Genomic DNA, 6,000 nt, shown 5'->3' with positions numbered 1-6,000 from the left:
CATGGCTACATCTGAACCTACTTCAGATTATCACCCTCTGAACCACCATTGATACTCTGTAACCTAAAATCTTGCAGCAGAACCTGGACTTCTGCACTGGGCCAATAGCTGTGGGTCAGATTGGGTCAGGTTCTGCCGAAATACTTGGCATCGGATAAGGTCAGGTCAGGCAGCATACGCCAACCGGGCATTATTTACTGTAGGTCAGAATGATTTGCTTAGTGGTGTTGTCAGTGTGTTCTGTCTGTAATCAATAGCAGCATCGTTGCCCCACATGTCAGCTTTTCTGTTTTTCTGCAGGTATCTCCAGATCCATCTGGGTCAGGTATGGAAAATATTACTTGATTTTGGCTGAGACCTGATTTCAGAATGATCAGAGTTGTTTTAAGTTTCTATTTAATATCTGAGGAAATCTCTACAGGTTTATGAAATCTGGTTGGTTTTCCTATTCAGAAAACAGATGCGACAGACACAACCAAAGCGATGTTGATGCAGATATTTATGTCTCAAACTAATATTGGTATTGGTAGACTGCAAGCCAAATCTCCGCTTTATCAGGCACCCCTCTGCGTTCACTGGCTTCCAGTGAAGCAATGCCCCAATTTTAAGATTCATAATCATATTTCTAATTCCCTCCATGAATTGTGAGCATATAATGTTTGTGCCATAATATGTGGCATCAGTTGTGGGCTGCCCCTAGCACCTCTTTGGGTTGTGTTAGTTATTAATGCAAATGACATTTGTTATCGAAGTGCGTATACATTATGTAACCCTGAGATTCGTCTCCTTACAGTCATCCACGTAACAAAGAAACGCAAAAGAACCCATAAAAAAGAATACCATCGGACACCCAATGTGCAGAGAGAGAAAAAAAATGTACAAACAATAAAAGTAAGCAAATAGTATTCAGAACAAAAGTGAATGCATAGATATGAAGCCCGGAGCAGCCAAAGTAAGCCATAGCCTCAGAGCAGTTCACTGTTTGTTTCAATGTACATACTGTACAGTAAATAAATGAAGCTGAATTGGAATCTGATCCTGACCTCACCCCTCTTTATTCCAGTAATCCATTCCTACAATTCCCCAAGATACCTGCCCATCACCTACCTCTGGTGCCCCTCCCCCTTCCCTTTCTTCCATGGTTTTCTGTCCTCTCCTATCAGATTCCCCCTTCTCCAACACTTCATCTCTTTCACCAATCAAGTTTTCAGCTCTTCACTTCACCCCCTCCCCATCCTGGTTTCACTTCTCACCTGCCACCTCGGACCTCTTCCTCCTCTCCCCCACCTTCTTGTTCTGACTCCTTCCCCCTTCCTTTCCGGTCCTGATGAAGGGCTCTTGGCCTGAAACATCGACTGTTTATTCCCTCCCATTGATGCTGCCTGGCCTGCAGAACTCCTCCAGCACATCGTGCTTATTGCTCCAAGGTACCTGCCTGGTTCTAATTCAAGTATCTAGGTGATTCTAAAACTTAATTGCTCCTGAATTAATAATTTAGCCTTTGGCTGTCAAGGCTCTGAGGGCCTGGAGCTCTTATCATAGTAAACCTATTAACCAGCACTTGCCATAGGTTTCTTGCCTCAGCCATCCAAATCTTCAAGATATTTCTTAAATGTTGTGAGAGTACCTGCCTTCAGCAAGCACCCAGGCAGTGCATCCCAAATTCTAACTAGCTCATGGATGGAAAAGTTCTTCCTCAAATCCTCTCTAAACCTCCTACCCTCTTACCCTAAACCTATACCCTCAACTTTTAGGTACATCTGCTATGGGAAAGGTATACCTAATATCAGAGTATTTTAAGGTGCTTGGAAGTAAGTGTAGAGGAGATGTCAGGGGTAAGTTTTTTACGCAGAGAGTGGTGAGTGCATGGAATAGGCTGGTAGCAATAGTGGTGGAGGCAGATACGATAGGGTCTTTTAAGAGACTCCTGGATAGGTACATGAAGCTTAGAAAAATAGAGGGCTATGGGTAACTTTGGGTAATTTCTAAGTAAGTACATGTTCGGCACAGCATTGTGGGCCTGTATTGTGTTGTAGGTTTTCTATGTTTCTAAGATGTTGGTAGTTGATAGTTTCTCCTCTGATGACAACCTACCCATTTGAAATGTCACTACTTTACTCACACTTACCTATCCTCTCCCTCACCTGGTTTCCCCTATCATCTTGCAGCCTGCCCACCTTCTTATTCTGGCCTCTTCCTCCTTCCTTTCCACTCCTGATGAAGGGTCTCGGCCAAAGCATCAACTCTGTACTCCTTTCCATAAATGCTGTCTGGCCTGCGGAGTTTCCTCAGCATTTTATGTGTGCTCTCTCTCATCACATCCTGCTTAACTTGCTGAGTGTTGTGAGCATATTTACTGTTTTATTTCAAAATGTTTCTAGATGGAAAAGTAGAATGCCAATCTCTGGACGAGAGACTAGAATACCACCCAGTGTTTTTAAACCTTTAAGTTCTTTTTCTTTGACCAAAATTTAAAGCAGTATATTTCATAGGATTTTTACTTGATGGCATGGTACAAATTCCCTTGAAAAGATTCTTCATAAATTCAGTCTGTTATTTTAAATAAAAAGATTACCCTATCAGCCAAGAAGACTTGCAAATCAAGCAGGATCAGCACCCCCTCTCCCCCCCCCCCACCACCACCTCTGACCCTAAAACTGATGGAACCTTTGTATGAGTTTGAGATAGGTAAAGGAAGCTCTTTGTAAGTTATTTGTCAATGTTATCTTATTTCATCCACACTTTTCGAATAACAACCATGGGTAATTTAAGTTAATAGAAAATGGATGACAGTGAGACTGCAAATATAAAATCTTTATTGCCCAATTTTATCTTCATTCCATAATATTTGTAAATATGCAGTTCAATCTCTTGCACAGCAATCTTTAGGAAGGTCTCATATTCCAAAGTCATTTGTTCATAAATCACCCTTGCATATTTAGACAGATAATTCATCCACATCACTGGTCCTGACTGTTTCCCTGGGAGGCAGAATGGATTTGGCTGAAGAGGACAAAAGCAAGAAATAAAATAGCGAGGGGCGGTGGTACAGTAGCACAGGTAGAAGAGCTGCCGTCTCACAGCTCCAGAGCTCAAATTCAATCCTGATCCATGGTGTTGTCCATGTGGAGTCTGCACGTTCTCAGTGTTACCGCATGGTTTCCTCCTGCAACCCAGAGACAGGTAGGTTGGAGCAAAGCATATAATGATGGAGGTGAAGGCCAGGCTCCCTTCTTGCTGCTGCCATCAGGAAGGAGGTACAGGAGTTGCAAGTCACACGCCACCAGGTTCAGGAACAGTTATGATCCCTCAACCATCCAGCTCTTGAACCAGAGGGGATAACTTCATTCATTCCAACACTGAACTGATTTCACGCTTATGGACTCACTTTTAAGGACTCTACGATTCATGTTCTCAATATTTATTGCTTATTTATTTATTATTACTGTTTTCCTCTTTTTGTATTTACAAAGCTTGTTGTCCTATGCCCCTTGATTGTTTATCCATATTTGTTGTGTGCATTTTCTCTGTTTCTGTGTGTTTCTTTGTATTTACTGTGAATGCTTGCAAGAAAATGAACCTCAAGGTAGTATTTGGAGATCTATGTGTACATTTACTTTAAACTCTGAATTTTTGAACTTTGAATTTTCCTTTCACATCAGATCCCATCTTCTGCATCCCTTTATTGCCTCCATAGATCACCTCCCAGCTTCTGTTGTGATTTCCATTCTTCCTTCCTCCATCTGTCTATCGCCCATCCCTCACATAGATTCACCCATCACTTGCCAGATCTATCTCCACACCTTCCCTTCACCTCTTCATCTCAATTCTCCTGAACACAGGAGATTCTGTAGATGCTGCAAATCCACAGAAACACACCAAAAAATGCTGGAGGAACTCAGCAGGATCAGGCAGCATCTATGGAAAGGAATAAGCAGTCAACTTTTCAGGTTGATATCCTTCATCAGAAATGGAAAAGAAGGGGGAAGAAGCCAGAATCAGAAAGTGAGGGGAGGTTACGGAGTACAAGCTGGCAGGTGCTAGGTGAAACTAAGTGACGGGCAATGTGGTGTGTGTGGGGAAGGGGGGATGTAGTGACAGCTGTGAGGTGTGTATACAAGCTAATTCTCCTCGAGCTTTAAGCACAGATGGAGGGTCCCAACCCAGAATTTTGACTGCCCATTCCCTCCGAACAGATTTTGCTGATTCAATAAGTTCCTCCAGAATTTTGTTTGTTGAGCCAGATACCAGGATCTGCAATTTCATGTGCCTACACTTTTATATGCCTAAACAAAGTGTATGTTTCCACAGGATGTCCTTAAATTCCCTCAGAGTACATGGACGTCCGTTTAGAACAGAAAGGAATTCCTTTAGCCAGAGGGTGGTGAATCTGTGGAATTCTTTGTCAGAGACAGCTGTGCAGGCCAAGTCACTGGGTATATTAACAGTGTGGTTGATAGTTTCTTGATTAGTAAGGGTGTCAAATCATACGGGGAAAGGCAGGAGAATGGGATTGAGAGGCATAATAAATCAGACATGTTGGAAAGGCAGAGTGGACTTGATGGGCCTTATTATACTCCTGTGTCTTATGGTCTTATATCATGTATTTTGAGGTCCTCCGTTGGTTGAGGCCGACCATGGATATTGCATTCTAGCTGTCTACATGAGACACAAGCTAGTATGCACAGCAGGGCAGTATGATACGGACAGCAAGTTATTACCTTGCGGCAGGCTTCCGCTCCTCATGCAGCTGATTAATCCAAAGGAACCGCAGAGACCGATACAGTTTGGCTCCAGTGGTGTTGCAGGAGTTACCAGATAGCACTGAATTGAATGTACGACTGCCTTAGGGATTTATCCTTGGGGTTAGTGAGTTGTGGGCACACTATTTTGGCACCGGAAATGAGTCAACACTTGCAGGCCGCCCCCAGCACAAACCTCAGTCTATGCTTGTCATTGGCACAAACGACACATTTCACCATGTTCCGATGTAGTGTGACAAATAAAGTTAACCTTTTCTTTACCCTTTCAGCCTCGAAGTTCAGATTTTTTATTAACCCCGTGACTCCTAACAACCCAGTGACTACCACAAATGAAATCAAAATAACAGTATTTAACATTTGAAGGCACAGCATTATTATTTATTTGATTTTTTTCATTTTGAAGATGAACACAAAGCGAGCATATTTGTAATTGTTTCCATGGAGGCAACAATCTATAAACCTTGCTGGCATTCCCACTCAGTCAACTCATGCATTACCCCAGAATGATCCCACGCCCTCAAATCTCTGCAGTCTTCTAGTAGCAAACCTTACTCTCCTAATCTCTTATTTACTCATTCGCATAGAGCTGGGGGTTCCCAACCTATTTTGTGCCATAGACCCCTACCATTCACTGAGGGGTCTGTGGACTCCAGGTTGGGAACCCCTGATATAGAGGGTGGATACAACAGGTCATCTATCAATGTAAATCACTGTTTGTGGTGGCAAGGTAGCTTAGTGATTAGCACAACACTTTACAGTACAAGCAACCTGGGTTCAATTCCAGCCACTGACTGTAAGGTCTGTCTATTCACTGTGTGACTGTGTGAATTTCCTCTAGGTGCTCTGGTTACTTTCCAAAGCTGTCCCAGCTGGTAGGTTAATTAGTCATTATAAATTGTCCCGTGATTAGGCAAGGATCAAGGATTGCTGGGCAACACAGCTCGAAGTGCTGCAAAGGCCTGTTCCACACTGTACCTCAATAATAAATAAATACAGAAAGAATCAGGAAGTGCCCAGAAGATTGTTTGAAAGACCTACATTTATATGACAGCTCTCACAATGCTAGCCTGCCTCGACGCATTTTGCAGCAATTAAGTAATTTATGGAGTTGTCACTGTTGTGTTAAAGGAAGCACAGAGCCTTACTTTCAGAGGTGCAAGTTCAACCTGAATTGGTCAAAACTGTCCAACACATCACCTGCACCACCTGAGCCACCATCAAGGACATGTATACAGAA

At 42.8% G+C, this 6,000-nt stretch overlaps 1 long non-coding RNA gene across 2 annotated transcripts in view; it reads left to right on the top strand.

Moving 5' to 3' along the window:
- The first annotated feature begins 228 nt into the window (after positions 1-228).
- Positions 229-6,000, top strand: part of LOC134342715 (uncharacterized) — an 89,995-nt gene continuing 84,223 nt past the window's right edge. For both annotated transcript variants that reach the window (XR_010017080.1, XR_010017081.1), the window contains exons 1-2: positions 229-325; positions 794-891. This is a non-coding gene — a long non-coding RNA (uncharacterized LOC134342715). The remainder of the gene's footprint in view (positions 326-793; positions 892-6,000) is intronic.

This window comes from Mobula hypostoma, chromosome 2 (genome assembly GCF_963921235.1).
Source record: "Mobula hypostoma chromosome 2, sMobHyp1.1, whole genome shotgun sequence".
Classification (NCBI taxonomy): Eukaryota; Metazoa; Chordata; class Chondrichthyes; order Myliobatiformes; family Myliobatidae; genus Mobula; species Mobula hypostoma.
Note: the sequence above shows the minus strand (reverse complement) of the source record. Positions and strands in the feature narration are given on the sequence as shown.